At 37.4% G+C, this 27,209-nt stretch overlaps 1 long non-coding RNA gene across 9 annotated transcripts in view; it reads left to right on the top strand.

Moving 5' to 3' along the window:
* Positions 1 to 27,209, top strand: part of LOC129416802 (uncharacterized) — a 342,254-nt gene that overhangs the window by 59,470 nt on the left and 255,575 nt on the right. For all 9 annotated transcript variants that reach the window (XR_012372153.1, XR_008635554.2, XR_008635548.2 and 6 more), the window contains exon 4: positions 10,071 to 10,167. This is a non-coding gene — a long non-coding RNA (uncharacterized lncRNA). The remainder of the gene's footprint in view (positions 1 to 10,070; positions 10,168 to 27,209) is intronic.

The following is a 27,209-nucleotide window of genomic DNA, read 5'->3' as shown; positions in this document are numbered from 1 at the left end:
CTTAACAAAGCTCCAATACCGGAAGTCAGAGTTTGTGTGTTAACAGAACTGCTTACTTTCAGAGCATATCAGCGATCTTTTATCATGCAAGCAAATTGCTTTACACTGCTTTACTTTTATGTGGCGTGTATGTGCGGTTTGTTTATGTCCTTCTTTATCCACTAATCTTCTTATTAACTGTTACTACCAGTATTCCTACCTGTATATGCCTTGAGGACATATACTTTGTATCTGTAAACAGCAAATTCTCCATTGGTGTCTTGATAAATGGTTAAATCTATGATTTGATAGATTTAACCATCGCTGACTGTTTATACTCATTTTTTATTTCGTTGCAGGTGAATATACGTGACGAACATATTATTCTCAGATTATGCTCAACCTTTTATCATTGATGAAAGCGAATGTATGCGAGAACTGGAGAGCTTATTGTAATCAGTTCCAGGGTGCAGACAAAGTCAAACCAGTGGGGAATTAGAAAAAAAACCTGTTTGTCGATATTTATTTGGCCATTCATTTGCATGTATCAGACAGTAAGGGCAAGGGGTACAATATCCACTGGTAACAGAGATGTTGAGCCTGGGTGAAAGTGTTTCATTATGAGAGTAATAAGTTTTAGACACAAATGAAGGGGCAGATAACAGGAAGCACAAGAGGCAGAGGAGCAAAGTTGGGTTTGGTTATAGCCTTGCTGGTATCCTTGAGGAAGGGATCTCTTTGTTAATGAAAAGCTTTTTTAGATTACACCTAGTTCCCCTTGGTAAAAGGCCAGTCTGGCCTTATCTCAGTTGATAAAGCCCCAGCACATTGCCCGTGTGACTGCATCTGAAACTGTATGTGCATGCAAATATACAAAGCTGTCACAAGACCCCCCCCCCACACACACATCTTTTAAACCTCATTCTAGACACTGAGATGCAATATGGAAACCTTGACAGTACATTGTTTGAAATGTGTTTTTGGTGTTGTTTTGATTGCTGCACTTTTGGAGTTTACTTTGACTTATAGTTGCAGTATAAACAATTTTGACTTCTACTTCATTCATTTCATTTTATTATTTCATTTATTTATAAAGCACACATACTGAAAACATAATAAATGACCATACCGCTATTCAGAAGCTAGATCTAAAATGCAAATTAAAAAGTACTTGATTTAAATGCCAGCGTAAATGACAGAAAAAAATGGCCCTACGCTGTCACTGCGGCAGAATCCTTAGAAAGATTACAATATGTATCTTCTAGGTATATATTTTAGGCAAAGGTGTACTTTTTGAAAGGGTACCGCCCCGGTGACAGCAAGGGACCACTTTCTGACCATTTTTGACCATCAATGTTTGGACTGTACAGATCTCAGAATTAAAGGACTCCGTTGTCTAGGTCCAACAACTGCAACTGCACAGTCACCTCTCGACTTCAGGCTTGATCTTGGATACGACAGGTTGTTGTTGTTTTAAAGACTGCAGGCATCTGGCTGGCTTATTCAAGTTTAAAAGTTCAGACAAATAAAAAGGCGCCAAACCATTCAAGGATTTAAAAACAAACAGACGTACTCTGAATTCCTCTCTATAACGCACTGGCAACCAATTTAGAGTCATAAAATTGGAGTAATATGCTCGTTTATAGACTCCCGTTAAAAATCTGGCTGCAGCATTTTAAACCATTTGAAGCCATGCCATAGAGGACTATGATATTCCAACATACACTATACGGAATTAGAATATTCCAAACGAGGTTAATTGAAAACATGTATGACTCTTTTAAGATCCTTAAATGATGAAAAACTTTGAACAGACGTTTTAGCTGGAAAAACTTTACAACAGTATTGTTTGTCAAGCATTATATGGTTTGATAAGGATTCTAGCATTAAGGTTTGTTCTTTCTTTACCAACAGAGGGCCCACATGGCCAATCACACCGAACGCGATTTAATCTAATCTAGATTAATCGTGTGATTGTCATGAGTTAACTTGCAATTACTTGCAAATTAATCGGACGATTTTTATCTGTTCTAAATTTACCTTAATTTAGCAATGATTGGCTGAGAAATGTTCCATGGGTGTTAATTATTTTTCAATAACGCACATCATAATCTTTAAAATGTCTGAAAAATAGGCACCAGAGAAATATTTTTGGTAACCATGGTATAAGAGGAATAATTGACTTTGAATAATTTGAAAATAATGCGCACCCGCAGTGGCACTCTACGCTTCGCGTTGTGTCGCATAACCACCTTGGGTGTGCATTATTTTCCTACAATTCACTGGCCCTTCGTCAATTATTCCTTACTTAGACATTCTCTATTAAAAAAACTTCAAAATAATGCATGATTTTTTGGAATCTGACAAAACGTGACATAACTACACCTGTTTTAAGTTTACAGATTCAGCAAAGTTAATTTTGAGAAAAATCTAAAATTACCACAAAAATTATCACATCCATACAGAGCCCCTAAGGGGACATGGAACAAAAATTTAATAAAGATTGTGAAAATATTGCGTGCTCACGTGAAACTACCGCGTTTAGTTTCGCGTGCTCACGTGAAAATTTCGCTTTCACGTGCTCATGTGCAACTTTCTTTTCACCTGCTCACGTGAAACTTTCGCTTTCACTTGCTCACGTGCAACTTTCGCTTTCACGTGCTCACGTGCAACTTTCGCTTTCACCTGCTCACGTGAAACTTTCGCTTCTACGTGCTCACGTGAAACTTTCATGTGAGCACGCGAAACTAAACTTAAAAAAAATTCTGCACATGAAGGTTTCGTGTGAGCACATGAAAGTTTCACGTGAGCACATGAAACTAAACTTCAGATTTTTTTTACTCCAATGTCACCTTAGGGGCTTGGTACATCCATACCTTAAAATCACTGGTAAAATATAGATTTGGCACATATTTTGTCTATGTGTGCATATATCGGGTGGGGCACTCGCCTGTCTGTGCGCACACGCTTCAGATGTATTAGTCAGCACGAGGAAGATTGTTTTCGCATCTTGACGCTCTTAATAACTCTTTTAACATCAAGAAAGTCCTGCACTGTATTTTGAAATTCCGGCATGTTTTAAAACCGAAACCAAAATTAAACACACAAGTGGATGGACACGCATCCTTTGTGTATTAGTTAAGCATTTAGGATGATACATCAGAAAACGTAAAAAAAAAGATAATTTTCAATGTTTAATAACCATTCAGAGCATTGGATTCGCTAGACGAGAGCGAAATGTTCTTATTTTTATGAAAACCTCTCACTAATTTAGACTGCACGGGTCACATTTACTGTCTAGGCTGCGTCTCAATTGATCCAACTGTGGGCTAGACCAAGGGTCAAACAGAAATGGTGCATTGCGTTAATTGCATGTTAATAAATTAGTGCAATTAAAATAAATTTACGTTAAAGCGTTTTTACGCGAAACAATATGACATAACTATACAGGATATGACATTCAAGTTATATATATATTACAGGACAAACATAGAAAGAAAGGCAGCACGCCAACACACTAGAGCAAATATAGAAATGCTTGCATTGGTCTGTTCTTCCACATTGCAATTAACTCTTGTGGGAAAGCATGTTGTATTGTTATGATTACTCAAGCAAATAATAGAACAGCCTTGCGTTGACATGTCATCTCCACTGTGTCTCCCAGAAAATGGCTTTTTCCCCACTCTCTTTCAAGGAATTAAACATTTGTCATGTTTGCATGTAAGTCCGGTTGAAACCGCAATTCATAATGCGTTTTGCCCCAATAGTCACCTTTGCGAATCTTGTCAGGTCATTTTAATGTGACCTGTCAGTTTTGCTTTCAGTAAACACATTCTGTTTCAAATATGCTTTTGTTTAAATGCAGCACGGCTGCCGTATGAATATGTAACCAGGCTGTTAGATGGGGGTCTTTTTGGCCTTTCAGTGTGGTCAACAGTAGAGAGAGTGTTTTTCCTCTGATGTTTTTCCACTGTTTTGCCTGAGGTTGTTGGTTGTATTGAAAGGCCTCATTTATTATCTCTCGCATTGTTTAAATATGCATGGTGACTCTCTCGCCTCTTAATCATTGAGATTGCTTGCAAAAATGTGATCGATGTTGTGTAAATATTCATCATTAACAGAACACGGACGCGTTAAAGGTTTAACTCTTTAAACTCCGCAGAATGCAATTATTCACAGTGTTTCAACTCCAAATGCAAATCCTAACAAACACACATTATTTTTATGTGGGTGTCTCTTTGCATGTGTATACCTTCTGTTTGCATTTAGGATGTGAACATGCATGCATATGTGCACATTATATGTGTTAGTGGGAGTGCATATCCCTATTTATCAATGATGCATGTGCTAAGATAAAAGGCTAAAACACAAATCTGTACATGCGCTCTCTCTCTCTCTCTCTCTCTCTCTCTCACCTCTCCCTTTGCCCACACCATGGCACACCCTCAATCATTATTAGATGCAGGCAGTTGAAGGCAAAGCCTTACCACAGTTATGTTTCCCTGTGTGATAAAATGAAAAAGCCCTATCAATCTTTATTGTCTGTCTTGCTTACTGTAATTGCATTCAATAGTCCACTGATTCTCTTGTCTGGGCTAATGTCACGAGCAGTGAAGAGCCAGATGCTCCGACTACATCATACACGGCTGCCGACCGCTCTGATAACTTGGCAGCACCACTCTACATCCCGTGATAAATTGTTGACAGTATAGATTGTGAACAGCTGAACATTGGAAGTGTATATAGAATAAGATTCATACCTTGTTGGAGCTCTGGCATCGTGATGTCAGCAAAAGGGCAGGTCATGTATTATTCAAATGCATCTAACACTGGAGAAGTGCCAACCGGCGATTGTATCTCAATGAATAGTAAAAAGGAAGGGGGGGGGTGATGGAGGACAGCAGTGTTGCCAGATGTAAAGAAAAAAATAAAATGTTTTCATGCGTCAAACATGCATCACTCTATTATAATACAAACAATACAAGGTGTTTATAATTATGGGTCTCTGTCCAGAACTGCTCCTCCGCCCCTCCCGTCAGCTGGGATTCTAAGAGATGCTGTTTCTTGGGCTTTATTCGTTTTTGTTGTTATTTCTTATCATGGCTATTAAACCATGAAGTGATGTGTAAATAGGTTTGCATGTTTTTGTTCGACCATCCATGTCACTTGTCTTTGTAGGTTCCATTACTGGATTTTTCATACAACTCTGTTCTGAAACTTGAAATGGATCATTGTAAGTAAATGATTTGGATCTTTGGCAGTAACTGCGTTATAGAACTTGAACTTTCACGAATAATGTATGAAACACTAAGCTCACATTTGATTTTTTTAATACATGATTACATTTTTTTTGGACAATTATGTGAAAATATAACCTTGACCTCTTTCATATTGACTGAGTAAGGTCGTGTTAAAGATTGAAATCAATGATTGAAATCAAACTTTGATTCTCCTAATCTACTACTTACATTATGAGACTTTAGCCTGGAATTCACAGACAGGGTCACAGGTTTACTTTTTTTCTATTTATTTATTTATTCTTTTCAGTATTGCATGAATTCTACAACAACATTTCTCTAGCTTTCTCTACTATTTTTGTTTTTGTTTATTTCATCAGTTATCTCATAATAATGCATCTGGGTTTGCCTTATCTATGAAAAATACTTCAAAGGTAATATACCTTTAATAGATAATGCAAATGATACATGGCGTGAACATGTTTTTATGAACATTATTTATAAAGGTCACGTTCTTTCTGATCTCATTTTTTAAACCCTAGTTAGTGTGTAATGTTGTTATAATAGCATAAATAATACCTGTAAAATGATAAAGCTCAAAGTTCACTGCCAGGCAATATATTTTCTTTAAAATAATTCGCCTTTTTAAGCCTAGAGCGAATGGGCGGTTTGGACTACAGCCCTCTACTTCCTGCTTTAATGAAGTCACTAGAACAGTTTTGACTAAACTCCGCCCACAGGAATACGTCAGTCGCCAGCTAAGCTAACGGCAAGCTAAGCTGCTATCGAATCACAACACACTAAACACAATCAGAACACGTATTTCTGAAGGAGGGACTTCATAGAACAAGGAAGACATCAGCCCCGTTTTGAGGACAGTGAAAACAGCACTATATAGTAAATTGTGTGAAAAATACTGTTTTTTTTTACACATGAAACATAAACACATGTTATATTGCGCATAGTAAACACAATCAAAGCTTCAAAAACACAGAAAACGGGAGGTTTAATGAATTTAACAATTTGTCATTTTATACCACTGCTTTATTCTTCCACATGAGGTTTAGAGCAATACTGTGACCCCTTCCTTTCCACCCCCCACATTCACATTATTACCTGTGTACAATATATGCTGCCACGGTCACGTGTATATGTAGATGTCCAACCAGTCTATTTGTGGAAATAAATAAAGAAGTGAGTCTAAGGGAAATTGCCCTTCACCTCTGTGTATAGGTGATCTGCATGTGCGGAGCTGGTGGAATTGCTTTGTGGGTAGCCTCCCTGGAGGCTGATGGCCCTCCTCTCCACATTGCAATGGGGAAAGGCTATAATTTACACTTTTTGGATTCCATTAATCTCCTTGTTCCACAGATCCTGACACACGGGACAGGGCTTTTTTGCATATTAGCTTCCAAAGATGTGGACGTATTTACATGAGCAGCCCCGCTGATAATCAAAAACATGCTGTTTCGTCAGAAGCATGCGAAAAACAAAAACATTATGCGCTGAGGTAAATAGTGTTGGCTTAAGAGTTTTTCCTGGTTTGTTGATGCAGATGTGTCCCATCACACAGCATTTTACTGTATTTGATCATCATAAATGAATAATGATCGTATTGGTTGGCTAGACTTAAACTCTGAAGCGTGACCATTTGACTAAGATGAGATCGTGGGTTTAAGCATTTAGCATCACTCAAGATTGGAAAATTAAGTTTTATTTCTCTCATTCTCTTTAAATGTGAGAGCACACACTATAGAGAGTCGGGTGCCAGCTACATGTAAATGTAGTGATGCACATTGTTTGGGCACATTTTTTTTAATATATATTTTGTCTAAAAAAAGATTGGATATTTAAGTAATGTTAATGTCATTTTATTTTATTAGATAACAAAATATGAAACAGATTATTAAATGTAACAATGCAGCTCAGTGGGTAGCACTTTTGCCTTACAACAAAAAGGTCCCCGGTTTGAGCCCCGGCTGGGGCAGATGCTCTTTCTGTGTGGAGTTTGCATGTTCTCCCTGTGTCAGCGTGGGTTTACTCTGGATACTTCGGTTTCTTCCCACAGACAGTCCAAAGACATGCACGTTAGGGAGGTGTACACTGTAAAAAATTAGCTGTAATTATGCAGCTGGTTGGCAGTTACTTACTGTAAAAGATAAAAACTGAAAATGTTTAATGTTATTTTAACTTTGAACAAACTGTTGCCAGTAAATAACATAAATGTAAAATCTACAGTAAGATACTGGCAACCAGCTGCCAGTAATACTGTAATTTCTACTGAATTTTTTTACAGTGTACCAACCGCCAATGTGTGCATGATTTAACTTGTGCATGGAATAACTGGTTCTCGCCATGAATATAGCCAATGGCGTTATGAATAAATAAATAAATTCAACATGGCTTGATATTTGATAACGCAGTGATTTTTGTTTTAGGTGTGACAAAAGTGCCCAAATAATGTTTGGTCTACTGAGAAAAAAGTTTTCCAGAGATTTTTGAAAGGCATGAAGCCATGAGCACTGATTGTCACACAAAACGGTACAACACAGTACAACAGTAACCTAACAGAGTTAACTTTTTGTTTGCAAAGTTTTGCCCATTTAAAAAAAAAAAAAATTTTTGATTGTCAGTAGGCTTGTTAGTGGAACAGTACAATGTAAAACTGATGGCAAATCAACATACATTTTTTTGTGTTACTTTAACTTAACAAATTAAGTTAAACAATCCCAACTTGTTTTTATAATTTATGTCAAATTATCACAACAGAATGTAAAATAGTAGGTTAAGTTGACTTGCAAAACTAAGTTGTTTTACTATATTCTTATACCTTAAATTAGACAAATTAATGCATACCTACCTTTTTTAATGCGTGCACTTAATCTTTGTACAGCACATCGTGAATGTGTAAGCATTTAACCTAGCCCCATTCATTCCTTAGGATCCAAACAGGGATGAATTTAGAAGTCACCAAACACTTTTTCCCTATTTAAAGACCGTTACATGAGTAGTTACACGATTAAGTATGGTGGGACAAAACGTGGCATTTTTTTAAGAGGATAAGTTTGCAACTCTTCGACCTCGGGGGCAGTAATACTGACGGAAGTTTGAGCGAGAGGGGGAGTAGTCAGGAGTGATGATGTTACTGCGCGCCGAGGTCGAAGTTTTGCAAACTAAGTGCTCTTCCGCCAATATAGTTCTCATTTTTTATCTGCATAAAAATTTGCCACATTATATTTTGTGCCACCATACTTACTCATGTAACTACTCATGTAACAGTCTTTAAATAGGAAAAACATGGAAGTGTTTGGTGGCTTCAAAATTGATGAATTGAATGAATGGGGCTAGGCTAAATGCTAACAGATTCACGACGCGCTGTACAAAGATTAAGTGCATGCATTGAAAAAGATAGGTATGCATTAATTCGTCTAAGTTGAGATAAGAACATAGTAAAAACGTTTTCCTTTGACTTTATGGTGCTTTTTTACAGTGATCCACTTCAGTAGAAATATTAAAAACCGATTTAATTTTATAATTTTATAAACAATTTGTAAATTTTATGGCACAAAGAGTTACTGTAGGTTGCATTTTACAGCACTGTTAATACTGCACTGTAAAATTATATCATATTTACATTGATTTTTATGTTACTTTAACTTATAAAACAAGTTGAAATTGTTTAATAACTTAATTTGTTAAGTTATGTCAACTTAACTTTAAAACGTAGGTTAAATTGACTTGCATAATTAAGTTGTTTAGTTGTTTAAACTTCATGCTGCATTTTTTTACAGTGTGTATTCAAACATTGTTTCTCCTGAATCTGCTGTTATGCTATTATATGTGCTCATTTAATAATTTTTTTATGGTACAGTAAACAAGTTAACCATGATGACAGATAAAAACAGATTTTACAATTAACTTGAATGTATAAGTGAGAAAAATATGAACACATTCCCAGTTGTCACATCTACAACGTTCTGTACCTGGATCATATTAATCAATTATACCAAACAGATGTTTAATTGCACCTATAGAATCAGTGAAGGTGCAGCTGCTAAAATGAGCACATAGTGTAATGACCTGCCATGGATGGAAATGAAACTGTTTACTCAGTGCACACTACTCCTCCATATGGCAAATGAACAGGTGAGGAGAGCGCGTGAGCCCAGAGGTGAAGATAATGGACTTCAGTAGTCACCGGTCTTCTCTGTGTTCTTTCTCTCTCTCAGATAGTCATGTTTTCTGTAGCTGTCAGCACCAAAGTAGATTTCGTGGAGGAATTGAGGGAAACACAACAATTTCCATCTGATCTACAGTTGCGAAACAACTAGGTTGAAATTATTCATGCTAGTGGACTTTAGACATGCAACCTCATCTTGTGTTCGTTTCTTTGTTTTGGGGTAAGATGTTTTATTTATTTTGTCCTTTTTTCTATTTGGGGAGAGATAAAACCCCTAGATCTATTCACTAGACACTTTTTTAGAAGTCCTCTGACTGCCCAATGACTGAGATTACTAAGCAAGATTCCAGGGAGAACTTCGAAAATATTTGCTAAAAATAAAAACAGTATAACTTAAAAAAAAAAAAATATATATATATATATATATATATATATATATATATATATATATATATATATATATATATATATTAATTCAATTCAGTGCAAAATTAGTCAAACCAGGAATTTCAGGTCTGGTGTTAATGAAGCGATACTTCAGTCTTAATGATGGATTTATGGGATAGGGAACACTATCCTATGATATGTCTTACAGTCTCTGTCCCTATTCTTGTTACCTCTACACAGATGCACACCCACTTCTATTTAAGCGCCTCTCTTGTCTTTCTCCATAGAGAAATGTGTGCTGGTGCCTGACAGAGCCTGTGGTCCGTTTAACAAGAAAGAGAGAGGCTGAAAGAGATGATGGCATTGCTCATTAAATATACGCAGGTTAGTTCCAAACACGCTGAGACCAGCATAGACACACACACACACACACACATGCACAAACTCCCACCTGCTTCTGGGATGCTGCGTGTGCATCCTTCTCAGTTCAGACATAAAACACAAGCCTCCTTTAAGAAGGAAGATGCCACCTTGTGGTTGCCCACAGAGCTTAGCTGTCTTACGCTCGCATGCATTACGCTCCCATGTCCTTCAAATCACATAGCGAGATTAGTCACCAGCAAGATTGTGGTTTAATAAGTAAATGACACTAGCCAGGACTCAGTTTCTTGAAATGCATTCTAAGTTTTTTTTATTACTCCCTGTATAATGCAAAAACAAAATTAAAACTAGGGATACTGTACTGCAGCAATGGCAATGCAGTCCGGTTCACTGGAGTTTCTTTTAAAAGTTGCTGCTTTATTTTCCCTTGTGAATGCGTAATTGTTGGCCTGATGGGAAGAAAAGAGAGTGTATAGAAGGTTTGTCCTCTCGTGACAGATTGTGTACGGCACAGCCGCGCAGCTCTTTGTTCAGGTGTCATCTTAGCATTCATGCTAATAGAATAAGCATGCCGTAGCATTGCTTTATGTAATATTGAGTGTTTCTTTGATGTGACAGCTTTTTAGGTAGCTCTCATGTGACCAACATTGTGTAATTATTCATGAACGTTGTATCTGAAAACAAAGCCATTGTACAGTTTTTCCACGTACTTTATTCTTTTATTTATTTGTTGGTTTATGTAATGTTGTTTTCATCTTTTGCTCTCGATTTTAATGGAATAGCGAATTAAGAAATATTTGACCTACAATATGTTCGTATAATTGGATTACATTTTTAAAACTATTGCTAGATCCTGAATTTAATCTGTATTAAAAATATAAAAAACATATACATCTGAAGTCACTTTATGTGTGTTTTTTTTTTTAAATAAAATCATCCTGCATAATGTGAAGTACATTCTGTAAAAATATAATCTTGATATCTATAACATTGACTGGGTAAGATTAAAATAAAAAAATCAAACTTTAATGCTCCTAATCTCATTCATAGATGGTATGACTTCAGCCTGTATTTTACAGACACGGTCACATATTTAATATTTTAACAAGTAGGATCACTAGTATTATCAACATCATTTTAAGCCATGAAAGCTGCCATGATATCTGTGTCTCTTGTCTTGTAAAGACTCTGTAATCTAACACAGCGTACAGATGTAAAGATAAAGATGTTGGAGTTAAAGGTCTGCTAAGCTGGTGTACTAAACAGAAGATGCATTTAAAACATATGGCTGGAGAAATAAATAGTAGCAATGGGTATTTATGTTTGTGCGGTGTGACCGACTGTGTAGCATCTCTCTTTGGTTGTCTGCTTCTGGTTATTTCCATCCCATCATCACTTGTTTCCCAACTTCCAAAGAGAGTGATGTAATTGCTACGTTATACAGTAGAGCCATGCATATTTTCCATCTTCAGACACTTAGCCTGGAGGCTTTGCAAAGGAAAATAGAAATTTAATTTACTTAATTAAAACATATTTGCATATGGAAATTGTCAGAACATTGTTTTCATTTAGGCAACCTTTAGGCTAAGGATAATGCCTTACATATATTTACATAACATCAAGAATGAGAAGGAAATAACTGATCGTTGATCAAACACTTCACTTCACTTACTATACTAATACATGCAGTTTACATATCAAGCTACATGTTTGAAAGGTGGCCGGTTGTATTTTTGGGCCTTTTTACACCTGGTCACTTTAAGTGTTTTCTCTGATCAGATAGATATCTGAATGTAAAACTGTTCCATTTACATTTGGCCACATAAATGCATCTTGGCAAAACGGACATGACTCCGATCTTCTACTCCCGCGGAAAATGCAAATACACTATTCATTACTCCGCCTTAAAAAACTTAAGACGTTTATGCAACAAAAGGCAGCACTTACTGTATGTTTACTGTATGTTGGGCAGGGGATGCGCATCTCCTTGCTCGGCATGAGCTGGAGCGTGCAGTACAGAGCAGCAGGAGAGTGACGGCGTGATGATTTAACGTAGGTACAGGTCCATGATGAATATCATTCGAGTTTGTCATTGGACTCTTTTATTGGTTCTAGATTGGTGCTAGTCGCGCTGTCGTCGCTCCATAAAGCAATAAGCGTGTCTTCTTTGTTTGTTTGTCTCTTTGTCGGCTACTTCCGGGTGACGTTTACGTTTGGGTGGAGTTATGCATTGACATATGTGGTTTCATCAACCAGATGTATTTACACTTGACCAGTTTCGTCTTAAATGTCACCTCCTGAAGTGGTTTAAGCGATCGGATTTAAACCGATTTTAAGTCATTTACACCTGGTATTTTTACGATCTGATAGCTATCCGATCAGAGAAAACGCATGAAGTGACCAGGTGTAAACAGACCCTTTGTTTTTAAGGCACAAATGTATTTTGTTAAAAGGACATTCCACTTTTTTTTGAAAATATGCTCATTACGCACTGACGGGAAATAGTCCCCTTGGCTACTTGCAATAGCAGGGGACTATTTTCAGGCAGTTTGTAATATCACTACGCCTGCTGTAGCCATGTTGCATCAGCAAAGTCTTTGATTATTACGGCAGAATGAGAGTATAGTTCCTAACCATATCTGCCTAGAAAATTGCAACTTTTAATTTTCCGTGTCTTAGTACAATATGTAACTACAGAAGAGTTAAAAATTCTTTGCATATTTTTATCGCAATGCTAATGGTCTTATCAGATTCAATGGAATGTGCTAAGCTATGCTAAAAGTGCTAGCGCCAGACCCGGAGATCAGCTGAATGTATGCCAAAGGGGTAAGAATCTAATGTTTATCTCTAGGGAAGCTTGAAATGAGCATATTTTCAAAAAAAGTGGAATGTCCCTTTAATTTCACATAAAGTCACTATGCAAATGTGTGCCAAAAGATATGTATCTTTGTGCTATCCATCTTTTTTAAGTGAATAATGGACAATAAGTAGAACGATCAGACGAGAGGAGTGTCTTTATCACATCTCTGAATCTCACCAACCAGCTAACCTATGATATTCAGAATGCAAAGTGATGGTAAAGGGGGGAAGGGTACAAACCGAACCCATGCAGCTTCTTTTAGTAGCTAACTTATACATCAAGAAAAAGAGACCTAATTAATTAAGAACAGTATGAGAAGTAATGGGATATTACAATATAAATTGCTACATTCTGGAACCAATTTAATCCAATTACTGGAAATCCCTCATGAATACAATACCTCAAAAATCACTCTGTAATGGTCTCAGGGGATAGGGTTGTCAGACAGTTTAGGAAAAAACGAGAGAAAAGATCCCATTCTCTTTAAAGCCAATGATAATTTGCTAATTGACATTTTGGGTCATTTCCACCTGAAACCCACTCAATGCAAAGTCACTCTCTCTCAATCAAGACTGTGAATTGTTTTTAGTGGACAATAGACAAAATCAGAGGTCACACTGAAGTATCCTAGTTTCTGTTTCAACTTTCAGCTGAAAAGTTTCTTTGAGTTTAAGTCAAGACTCAGAAAAGTTACTTTCCTCACGTGGAATATTAGATCAAAGTTTCCATCAAACATGCTTTATTGTGATCATATTACAATTTCATTGGTACTCCAAGGATGTTTTCTGCATTTCTCTGTCTTATTCTTTGTTTGATTGTCTATCTTATCATGGCAGTCTATGAGATCGTGCTCATCAGTGTTTGGGGGATGGAAGAGTCACTCAACACGCACGCATTGATCTAAATTACTAAACCTGTTCACTTAATCAGTCTGAAGTATCTTTAAGTAGAAAAGTCAGTCGCACCACTAATTGAGGGTTGTTTTTTACATGGTAATGTTTTGTTAATTATGACAATTTTGCTATAACCCTCTCGGTTAAAAATGAAATAAGACAATAATTGGCATTAGATTGCGAAGCTGTGGAGTTTGAAGTTGTTTCTTTTGGCCGATGATGGGAAAAGTCACGACTAGCTTAAGGTCTGACTAATAAAGATTAAAGGGATAGTTTACCCAAAATAAAAATTCTCTCATCACTTACTCATGTTGTTACAAACCTGTATACATTTCTTTCTTCTGATGAACACAAAGGAAAATATTTTGAGGAATGTTTAAAACCAAACCTACAGCATCAGATGCCCCATTGTAGGAAAAAATAATGGAAGTGAGTAAAAGTTGCGATGTGCGGTGACATTGTTTAAAAACCCTTTAACTGGCGCAGCCCTTTTTGAGTGGGGGGTTGGTGAAAAGATGATATACACCTTTAAATTAATATAACTCTGGCTTTTTTTTGTCTAGAAGCCTAATTTTGGTTTTAATTTTGGTAATTTTTGGTTTTAAAGAAGACACTTCAAAGTTTTTTAGGGAAGTGTCTGGAGGTTAAAATATTTTTTTTTTTAAAGCAGTTTACATTTATTTGTAATAAATAAAAATGCAATATAGCATAATTTTTAATACATAAAATTGTCAAAAAACTGAAGTTTGTGCTGGTTTGCTTTGAGGTGTGCTGCATACTTGTGTCACAAATGAATAAATTACAGTTACTGCATTATTATTACTGTTAAAAGGTTTTGAAATATGAAAACTACATTCTTAGACCTTTCCAACAATAGTTTGTCGTGATAGATTAACATTTACATAGAAAATATTGAAATAAACGTAGGTGTCCCGCTCACGGCACAGCGCCAATTAACGGGTTGCGAACTTGCGATGACGATGTGAGTTGCGATAAATATTTGATATTTTTTCATGTTTTAGTGACCATTCACATGTCGCGCCTAAAAACGTGTGGAAAACGCTAGACACGTAGGTTATTGTCACATGACCTGCACGCTGCGCTTGTGTTAGGGCTGCACGATGTGAGGAAAAGTTGCGATGTGCGGTGACATTGTTTAATGTTGCGATGATGATGTGAGTTGCGATTAATATTTTTTATTTTTTCATGTTTTAGTGGCCATTCACATGTCGCGCCTAAAACGCGTGGAAAACGACACGTAGGTTATTGTCACATGACCTGCACGCTGCGCTTGTGTTAGGGCTGCACGATGTGAGGAAAAGTTGCGATGTGCGGTGACATTGTTTAATGTTGCGATGACGATGTGAGTTGCGATAAATATTTTATATTTTTTCATGTTTTAGTGGCCATTCACATGTCGCGCCTAAAACGCGTGGAAAACGACACGTAGGTTATTGTCACATGACCTGCACGCTGCGCTTGTGTTAGGGCTGCACGATGTGAGGAAAAGTTGCGATGTGCGGTGACATTGTTTAATGCTGCGATGACGATGTGAGTTGCGGTAAATATTTTATATTTTTTCATGTTTTAGTGGCCATTCACATGTCGCACCTAAAACGCATGGAAAACGCTAGACATGTAGGATATTGTCACATGTTCTGCACGCTGCGCTTGTGTTAGGGCTGCACGATGTGAGGAAAAGTTGTGAAGTGCGGTGACATTGTTTAATGCTGCGATGACGATGTGAGTTGCGGTAAATATTTTATATTTTTTCATGTTTTAGTGGCCATTCACATGTCGCACCTAAAACGCATGGAAAACGCTGGACATGTAGGATATTGTCACATGTTCTGCACGCTGCGCTTGTGTTAGGGCTGCACGATGTGAGGAAAAGTTGTGAAGTGCGGTGACATTGTTTAATGTTGCGATGACGATGTAAGTTGCGATAAATATTTTTTATTTTTTCATGTTTTAGTGGCCATTCATATGTCGCGCCTTAAAACGTGTGGAAAACGCTAGACACGTAGGTTATTGTCACATGACCTGCACGCTGCGCTTGTGTTAGGGCTGCATGATGTGAGGAAAAGTTGCGATGTGAGGTGACATTGTTTAATGTTGCGATGACGATGTGAGTTGTGATAAATATTTTATATTTTTTCATGTTTTCGTGGCCATTCACATGTTGCGCCTAAAAATGCGTGGAAAACGCTAGACACATAGGTTATTGTCACATGACCTGCACGCTGCGCTTGTGTTAGGGCTGCACGATGTGAGGAAAAGTTGCGATGTGCGGTGACATTGTTTAATGTTGCGATGACGATGTGAGTTGCGGTAAATATTTTATATTTTTCCATGTTTTAGGGGCCATTCACATGTCGCGCCTAAAACGCATGGAAAACGCTAGACACGTAGGTTATTGTCACATGACCTTCACGCTGCCCTTGTGTTAGGGCTGCACGATGTGAGGAAAAGTTGCGATGTGCGATGACATTGTTTAATGTTGCGATGACGATGTGAGTTGCGATAAATATTTTATATTTTTTCATGTTTTAGTGGCCATTCACATGTTGCGCCTAAATACGCGTGGAAAACGCTAGACACGTAGGTTATTGTCACATGACCTGCACGCATTCTGAAAAGTTCAAATGCTTTTGAAAAGCCTGGAAAAAACAAGCGTGTTGCACCGCGTGCGAGTCGTGACCGCGACGCTTCCAGAGCGCACATACTGCGCGCCTACATTTGAAATAATGAACTTGAGTGCACAATAAACGGAATATGTGAATCACCACTTCCACAGTACCTGTGTTTGCGGCGTCATCTCTCCTAAATCCAAAATAATTCCATGATATAGCTGAAGTGCTATTCCTTTTTACCACAAGGTCTTCGTCTGACAACACATTTTACTCACTCTTCTCTTCTTCATCCGCCATCGTTTTTGCTAACAGGCACAGTGTCGCAACTTACACCTCACAGATCAATCTAAGCGTAGCTGACTTGGGGGTTCCCCTGATTGGCCTAATAGCATGAACGCGCAAACCATGTCTTCAGGACTAAACGTGATAGGTCAAACGTTTATTACATGCGCTTACCGTTTTCCCTTCATTCATCGCGCCAAGGCTGTCTGTTGCTATGTGTTCATCACGTGAGTTCATATCGCGATAACGATGAAAATTCGATGTATCGTTCAGCCCTAATCAGTTTGGTTATAAACATTCCTCAAAATATCTTTCTTTGTGTTCTTCAGAACAAAGAAATGTATACAGGTTTGTAACAACATGAGAGTGAGAAAATGATGACAGAATTTTTGCTTCATTTTTGAACTATCCCTTTAAGAAAACTGGTGCTTGAATTCCAAAGCAAACAGTTTCTCTCTGATATTATCAAGGTCAAGTGGAATTTTTGATTTTGCTTTGCAACAAAAAAGTTTAAGAGGAACGTGGTTGTATGTCATGGACAGTCATGCTTTATATTTCTTTGACTTGCAGATGTCACATGATGTGTATTTTATTTTTAATGAGTTATTTCCACACACGTACAATCGAACAATTGAAAAAAACGAATTAGTATGATAATCTAATCTTCACAATGCTATTTGATTTTATTTACGTGTATATGTGTATCTTAGCAAACATATACAGTATTATGTACTGTATATTGACTGCAGTCTGTACTGATTCTCTAAAGCAGATATCCATGTGTATCATTCCTGCATTCCTATTTCATTTTATTTTACTTAGATATTTTTGTGCATGAACATTTAAGAGCCAGATGTTGTGAGGTGATGTGATGAGGATTCACAGTCCCCAGGGGTTGGTTACCATAGCAGTTAACATTCCCCGCTTCTGTTCGCCCATCTCGCTCAGAAGATGCAAATGTCTTTGATAAAACATTTTACAACTCCACGTGTGTCTGTTCGGACGCATACAATCATTTCTTAATTTTCCGTAAAGTAAGTAATCCCTTTTCATAAACCAACCGGGCTGCGTCGACACCTTGAGAGATTATATTGTAAGAGCATGGAAGACCTGCGTGATATTTCATCTTTTTGTAATGAGTCCTTGAAATGATGTCTGGAATGAAAGTGAATGCCCATTTGATGGCTCGTTTTTTTTTCTCAAAAGCTGATAGATGCGGAATAAATGACAAAGCGGGAAAAATGTGCATAACAAGAAAACAACAACAGCAGTGATCCTGAAGTATTAGTCTGAAACATTGCAAATTTAAAGGTTGTTTTCCAACCGCTTCCATGAGTATTTAAATTATGCTACACAGCTTATCGTCTCACGATGATAAGACTAATACATTCAAATATAAGAATTCAATAGCTTTGCAGCTAAAATAACTGATATGTGTTGCAATTCCTAAAATGGCGACAACAAATAACATCACACACAATGCTTTAATTCCCTATAATAACCTTTTTGGAATGAGCCCTAACTGTGAGTCTGCACTTCATTGCTTCTTTTACGTGCATGTGTGTGTGTGAGTCCACGAGAGCTTTGCATTTAATACAAAGCGATTTTTGAGTGTTCACAGGTTGCTTCAGAAGTGTTGGGTTTGGTGTAGCACCTGACTGCTAAAGGTTAAGTAGTAAACAAAATGATGTTGTTTCACATTGTTCAAAATAATCAAGATAAAGAGTATCATTGAGGGGTCAGGGTGCTTTTTGCTCTAAAATTATGCTAAACAGGCAGATCTCCATCACCGTTATTAATTTCTGTAAGCTTAGCCTGTTGGCTTATCTCCCTACGCACTCCCCCCGCCTCTAGCTACAGAGCATATCTCAGATTAGACTAATATTTAGAGAACAGGAGAATAGGGCGTCAGATCGGGGGGCAAATCGCATTGCAGAGATGTTCATACCGCTGTAAAGTCACAATGATAAAGAGTTAATCACATCTTTCCTCTCCTGTCCTCGTGGGTGTGGATTTGTCCTTGTACCGCATCCTGTGTCTCATATAGCCTCTGGCTACAGCTCTGTCAGGTTTAGGGACCGTGGGACGGAGGTGAGGAGGGGGAAACATGTTTACCCTGAAAACAAATGGCTCCAGTCGGTATATCCTGAACTTGAAGGGATTGTTCGCCTGAAAAGGAAATACATTTATGAAGGTGAAATTTTCTAGAATTTAATATGTAAGCTGGCCTTAAACATTTTCATAATGGAGCCGTTCAGCCAAAAATGGTTCTTCTATGACAAAGGTAAAAAAAGCAATCCAACACATCACGTTTGAAACAAAATGTGCCATCATGCTCCAAGCTTCTCCACCTTTGTCCATGAGTACACCATAACTTGTTCGAATCATCATTGTGAAGTCAATTATGCCTATTGTTTGTGACCCACGTTCAATTTTAATGATGTATCTCTTTACCGTAACGCTACGATGTTTAATGGTAATGCTCCGTTCCCATGCCGGTTTTTATAGAACATGTCAGAACGGTAATAGATGTAAAGCATTGTTAATGCGTTGCTAATGAAATCTGGACAGCGACAAGTCTACGAATTGATATAATTCAAGCAGTTGCTGCAGAGCGGATGGGTGTTTCAAAGTCGTAATTCAAAAAGCGTAGCAGGGTTCAGCAATTAGGTGTTGGACTAATTTGCTACAAAATAAGTCAATGGGTTTTCAGTGTCTTGGGCCAGCGTGAGCAGCAACGGCTGATTGCATTAGTGCTATAGAGAGCAGGGCTCATAAATATATTTATTAAGCTTGATATTTCAGGAGCAGTGGAGACAGATGTTATCTCCACAGACAATGTGTTATTAATCTCTTCAGAAGTGTGGAGTTTGTGTAGAGAGCGGCGATAACACGCTGAAGGACCGAGAGAGAGACTTTTACGCTCCCGCTCTGGTGGGAGGCACAGCAAGGCCTCAAATTTTCATGAATTTATTGAACCACAAACTCGGAGATAATCAAAGATAATCATTTCTCAGATGAGCAGGCTCTGTGTGGGTTTATAGTCGGTAAAAGCAATCAATAGGAAACACTTACACAAACTGCGGTTTAAAAAAGAAACAATATAGAGAAATTGAAAGAAGAGAAACAAAGATGGCGTAACGTAAGGCGGAGAGCAAAACAGCTAATGAATATGATGCTCAGTCCGGTTTGAAAGGGTGTGCTAGGTTTATAAAAAAAAATACACTGATTTGTGTGAGATGTTTACTGTGTCCGAACACGTACAGTTCAACCTAAATTGGTATATTTGTAGCAATAGCCAACATGACATTGCAGGGGTCAATATTATCGATTAGGGATGCATATCAATTAATCGCGATTAATCTATAGCAGAATAGAAGTTTTTGTTTACATCAAATATGTGTGTGAACTGTGTATAATAATTATGTATATATAAATATGCACACATGCATGTATAATTTTAAGAAAAAAATATATTTATATATTAAGTATTTATATTTATATATAATATAAATTATACATAAATATACAAATGTATATACACATGTAAACATTGCTTAAATATATACATGCATGTGTGTGCATTTAACTATACAAAGTTATTATACACAGAACACACACATATATGATGTAAACAAAAACTTTTATTCTGCTATAGATTAATCGCGATTAATTGATATGCATCCCTATTATCGATATTTTACTTAGGATATTAAAGGGGACACTCCACTTTTTCTCCACAGAATTAAACATTTGATTTTTACAGTTTTGGAATCCATTCAGTCAATCCCCGGGTCTGGCGCTACCACTTTTAGCATAGCTTAGCACAATCCATTGAATCCAATTAGTCCATTAGCATTGCGCATAAAAAAATAACCAATGAGTTTGATATTTTTCCTATTTAAAACTTGACTCTTATGTAGTTAAATCGTGTACTAAGACTGACGGAAAATTAAAAGTTATCCAATACCATGGCTGCAGAAGGCGCAATGATATTACGTAAAAATAGTCCCCTGCTATTGAAAGATACTAATGGGACAATATTATTGCGCCTCCTGCAGCCATGTTACGGCAGCAAAGTCCTTGATTATTATGGCAGAATGACCATATCTGCCTAGAAAGTTGCAACTTTAAATATTCAGTCAGTTTTAGTACACAATGTAACTACAGAAGAGTCAAGTTTTAAATAGGAAAAATATCGAAACTCTTTGATTATTTTTTAGGCGGGATGCTAATGAAATAATCTGATTCTATGGATTGTGCGAAGCTATGCTAAAAGTTGTAGCACCAGACGCGGAGATCGGCTGAATGGATTCCAAAACGTTAAAAATCTAATGTTTAACACTGTTACAGCATGCAACAGTGAAATCCGCCATTACGTGATATCGCGTCCTCGTTTGTAAACAATGCGAAAGTTTTTCAATCCCAAGCGTGCAGTCTGCTGAGGTTGCTTACTGTATGTAGGCTGAACTGCACAAGCCATGAGCATATTACATGTTAGCAAATATAAATGGTATAAATTAACTGTTACTTACTTCTAATATCCTCCTTCAGCTCCAGTGCGTCCTCCATTGTTCTTCTAAGGTAACGTTAAAGATAAATGCTTCTCTTCCTCAATGTCCAGACATAAATGAAGATATTCCTCACGTGTGTGTATAAAGTTTATAATCCAAACATGCGGTAAAGTCTTTAAATCTGATAAACTTTACGCTTTGTTTATTATGGTTTGAACCGCTCGTCTGTTGATTTCCATGTCAACAGCGGGTATCGCCTGTGGGCGTGACCGAATTAAAGATAATGAAGTCAGCCAGGAAAAACGGTACTCTCTTTACTTCAATGCAGATTATATAAAGAGGCATTATTTGTTTTCGATTATATTTAGCTTGTTTAAAAGTAGACATTTCCGGCTTTCTTTGGATATGTGTATCATGTTTGTGTGACGAGTATTCGCGGAGTTTCAATTGATTTTTGTGACGTGTTTTGAGAGACACAAAGATCTGTTGTTATTGTGAATGAACACATATTAAAGAAGACCCGTTACCATTTCAAATGATGTCAAACACGTAAGTGTATGATTATTAATGATGGAGTATTTTAAGTTGATTCTGCCATGATAAGGAAAAAACACGTCAAAAAGCGGCGCCGCTTTTTTGGACCCCAGGGGGTTAACTCTAGTGGAGCTGGAAAATATTTTTCATATAAATATTTTCAAAAAAAGTGCAGTGACCCTTTAAGTAAAGATCATGTTCCAAGAAGATATTTTTTAAATGTCTTACCATAAAAATACCAAACATTTATTTATCATTAGTAATATGTGTTGCTAAAGACTTCATTTGGACAACTTTAAAGGCGATTTTCTCAATATTTTTTGGCACCCTTAGATTCCAGGTTTTCAATAATTGTATCTCGGCCATCCTGACAAACCATACATCAATGGAAAGCTTATTATGCAGCTTTCGGATGATGTGTAAATCTTATGACTGGTATTGTTGTCCAGTGTCACGTAGTGTCTGAGCTAAAGGTGAACTTTTCATATCTTTGTAAGAGATCTTGATTTGTGACACAGGACTATAAATTCGTGTTTTTTTTTAAGTTAACCTGTAGCAGTCAACGTTGGATATTAAACTGTAGGTTGCTTCTGTTTTTAAACATTATATTAAAATTTGCTGTAATTTAGCACTATGTTAAAGTTATAGCAATAAAGACAATAATCCAACCTTTTAAGTTCAATTAAAGGGATAGTTGATTTTCTCACTCTCATGTTTTTACAAACCTGTATAAATGTCTCTGTTCTGATGAAAATTAAGGAAGATATTTTGAGGAATGTTTGTAAACAAAACTGCACTGTTAAATTTTTTGTAGAAATTACAGTATTACTGCCAGAAGTTTGCCAGTAACTTACTATAGATTTAAATGTATGTTATTTTATACGGTTTGTTCAAATGAAAAGTAAACATTAACAAGATTGTTTACAAGATGTTTATAAATTTACTCAATTTTAGACTAAAATTATTTGTATTCAATATACTTAATTTACAAAAAAATAATGCTAATTGCACTTTTTGCGTTTTATTTATTTTTTATGCTTAGTTTTATACTATTTAGTTTGAAAATAGTAAAGTGTTACGCTACAATATCACCCATATATCTTTTAGCAGCCCTAACCTAAAATAAATTGTCAACTCATCTGTGTCAGCTGGAATTTCAATATATGCGCATCGTAAATTTTTCAGGTGCTTTTGTTTAGTCGTAGCTGTTCTTCATACATTGGAGCTGTGTTATTCATGTTAGTTGCACATATTTAAGTCTGACCTTTAATCCCGTTCCCTGTCAGAAATAACTTTCCTGTCACTCGCTCTGAACGTTAAAAACATAAAAGCAATAAAAACACACTTGTTTGGCTTTGTCTGTTCACCTAAGACACGGGTGCTAAACTGAATATAGTTTTATAGTGGCATGTGTGTGTGTTTTACTCTGTATGTGCCACATTCAGACCCACGACTGAGCGCCATTTTATTGCTTCCTTGAGCTTCCGTGGTAGAAATCCTTCTGATTCTTTTCACCCAGTCCCTTAGGCTAGACGTCTATATAGAGCAGATGTTCTCTGCAAAAGGCCATGAATGTTTAATCATTTGTGTTATTGATGCAGGTTTTTGTTTGTTATTTTGTCTGTGTGTGAGTGTAATGCAAGCGGTGTGTGTGTGTGTGTGTGTGTGTGTGTGTGTGTGTGTGTGGTGGGGGGGTGTTATATGAAGGAGATAAACCTCCTCTAAATCCAACCCAAGCAGGACAGACTTGTAGAAGAAAGACATTATTAGATGTCATGTCTGTGCCAGCGCTCCATATCCTCAGCGCATCTCATCCCAGCACATCGCGGAGTGGTGCGGACACGCATTTGTGATCCTTTGTTTTTACACCGCTGTGTCTGCGTTATCCTCTCAAAATTGTACTGCGTGGATGCTGTGATTCGTATGTAATCCCGGATTCCAGAACAGGCGCTCACTAGCCAATCACAGATTTATTTAACGTTTACAAAATTGATCTGAAAATCTGATCAGATATTACTGATAAGAACTGACGCTGGAATAATACACCAACACGATTGCGATAGGAATGTGTTGCAGGTCTTGTCCACCTCTGTGCTATCAGGCATAATTTAATTGAACTGATTTAGCCTCATTCCTTTTTTGCATCCTTTGTGTTTTAGGGCTAAATGTATACTAGCATATGTTACAAAATGTGTTTGTCTTTTAATAATTTAATCATGTTCTTGTTAATGGTTGTAAGAAAGAACATTGCAATAGTTCAGACTTAATGCTAATTTCATTTTACCATACAAAAGTAAAAAAAAACTTTGTAAAATTACTATCTGTATTTGATTAATTACTATAGGTGTCACGATTCTCCAAATCCTCGATTTGATTACATTTTCGATTCTAAGGTCACAGTTTGATTCGATTCTCTATTTTTTTTTTTAAAGAACAGGTTGCTATGCCATTTTTAGACTAGACTTTTATCAAGTACAATATCTGACCTTGAACCCGGAGATGCCCTTCCATGTTATTCGTGCTGCCAGTGGAAAAATATGGTACACGCACATACCTGATTAAACGAAACTTCCTGTCAGATGAACATTCCTGTCAGTACTTTGCACCTTAAAAACTCGCTTTTATTACCGTCAGAACAGATTGTGAGACTATACCCCAATAAGTCATGTTTAAATGCAGTTTTCATAACTCTTAAGCAACTGAAATAAGTTGTTGTGAAACTTAAACGGATCTGATTGAGTTCAGCTGAAGGCGGGAGGCGTGTGCTGTTTTTGTTTCCCATGTAAAGAGCAGCTCGCGTGGTGTCTCCTGCATCTGCCATGCTATCTTTTAACATGGCTGTGGCTAGCTAAGTTAAAATGTTGAAAAGTGAAGTCGCTGGCTCTTTGATCACCCCCTGGTGGCTGGCTGCAGTACAAGTCATAAACCCCGCCCTCTCCATTCAAACGAATGCGACTCTGCTCTAAATAAAAAAATATTTACACTTCCAATAAAAGTTTCAGAACGATGGTTATGGTCCTTTCAGGTAGTTGATATCACTCTGGTATATGTTTAATTGTTCTTTTTTTGCGATACGTTTTATTTTAGCTAGTAACTTGATGCTATAGAAATGTTAGGATTGGCATGGTTGAACGGGCGTGCGAGCGTTTGAGCGGAAGTTTGATACCGCGGCTCCGCCTCTGGCAACACAAACATTTTTGGCTTCAATTCATTACAATGGAGGGAGGTGACGTCGCGTCTTTTTTTAAAGATATCTTTTGGGCCATTTTTGCCTTTATTGGATAGTAATTAAGGGGAAGACAGGAAAGTATAGGGTGAAGAGAGGGGTATGGGATTGGCAAAGGACCTCGAGTCGGCATTCAAACTCGGGTCGCCAGAAGTGCGTCTGCACCATGTGTGGGAGCACCGTCCACTACACCATCGGCTCCGACCCGTCATCCATCTTTTTTTACAGTCTGGTTGTGAGTTAATTTCGGTGACACCCTTATAAATTACTAAAGGAAACAGTTTTAAAGTCAATCTATAGGTAAATAGGTTAAAACATATTTAACTTTTATGCATCATGCTGCTTAAACTTCAGAACTGTAATATCTAAACGTAAATATGGGAATTAAAACACTGATATCAAAATTACTCTCCATAGTTTTTACAGCCACAGTACCTTTCATAGCGACACGGTTATACCATGTAAGTGTGCTACAAAGGACACTAGGAAGCCACCCCTAAACATTTTAGTAGATATTCTGTTCTGCAGAAACGACGCTCCTGCTGTTCTTTATCAGTGCTAAAGCAGCCACCAATGAAGCTTCTCCTCTGCTCTGTGCTCATCGGGGAGCGCAGGCCCGCCTGGTTTCCAAACTGAATTTTTATTCAAATAAAAAGTGGTATGTTAGTATTTGAACTGACGGCTGAAGCTGATAATTAGTCTGCATGGAGTCAGCTTTGATTGGCGTTGTAATTGGATTGTCATTGGGCTGAAAACCTATTATCTTTGGCTCATGCCCCATGAAATTTGTTGGAAAAACTTTGCTGCCAGTCATTCGAGCGGCCATCTTGGGCTTGCAAATGAGGTTTAAAGGGAGGGAGATCGGTACTGCTGGGAGGCTCACATGACTGCGTCCCTCTACACAATTCCATTGGTATTGATTAATGATATTAACTTTGCAGGTATCTCTTCCAGCATGCTGTGTTATTGGCCATTGCTTAGGACTGCTGCTGGTAGAAGCGCAAGAGATGAGAACAGAGCGAACGAGGTAGAGGAATAATGAGAAAGCGGAGGAAAAAGGAGGGAGAGCTTTAAACTGCAGGAGTCTTTTTATTTGCATTAATGTATATTAAGAGTACTGAATGCACTGTAGGCGTCGTTCACTTATTGTATAGTTGTTGGAGTGGGAAAAGGATTGCATCTTAACATAAAGCATTGTCGAACGCTACTGCACAAACATGCAAACGGTGGCTTTTTTAACACGACCTGTGAGGCTTGAAAATGCATCAAAGGAAAGAAATTTGCATTTTTGGTGTTTGTAGGTGGCTGCGAGTTGAAAAGGTGTGAGAGCAATCCCATGTTCCTCACACGTACGGAACCGAGGCCTAAAACAATAGGCTGCACAACGACGCCTTCCTCAGGTGTGAGTGGGTGTGTGATTGGCTCCCTGCCCTCTGTTTTCTCACTTCACATGCAGATGGCATTGATACATATATTCACACCCATAAGCCCCTGCGCTCAGCCGCCCCGGCCCCCGGGACCATCGTATTTGTGCAAAAAACAGCATCGCCATCACACGAGAGAGACGTGCGTGGAGAACGACGCCCCGTGGTGAAAATGATTATTTTGTGTAAAGTTGAGAGGGAGCTCAGCGTGTTGGAATTTGTTGAAAAACAGACGGGATAGCAGATCCCCCAAGTAGATCCCACACAACCATGCAGCGTTTAATGACTGCCGTGAAACCTACATATATGTCACTTTAAAACAACTTGGAGTCAAAGTTTTGCATATGAAATATTTTTTATGGGGTATTTAATTGCATTTGAAACCAATGCATTTGAGTTTAACAGGTAATGGCATAAAGTAGTTAAATTAAAATTACAATTCTTTCCACCTTTTGTTAATGATATGTATAATATTGAGCTTTTTGAGCTAATAGCACCTGCTCACTTGACACTTTCATTGCAACATTTTGCATTTTGTAAGTTACAAAATATAATTTTAAGTAAATTTAACTATACGGGTGATTTTCACGAAATCCAGACTTAGAAGGTGTCCAGCATCAGATTTTTTAATAAGCCCTTGAAGCCAATTAAGATTAAGCACATATACAATTAAGGTCTG

Source organism: Misgurnus anguillicaudatus, chromosome 11, assembly GCF_027580225.2.
Source record: "Misgurnus anguillicaudatus chromosome 11, ASM2758022v2, whole genome shotgun sequence".
In the NCBI taxonomy this organism is placed as follows: Eukaryota; Metazoa; Chordata; class Actinopteri; order Cypriniformes; family Cobitidae; genus Misgurnus; species Misgurnus anguillicaudatus.
This window is presented reverse-complemented; position numbering and strand designations above follow the sequence as displayed.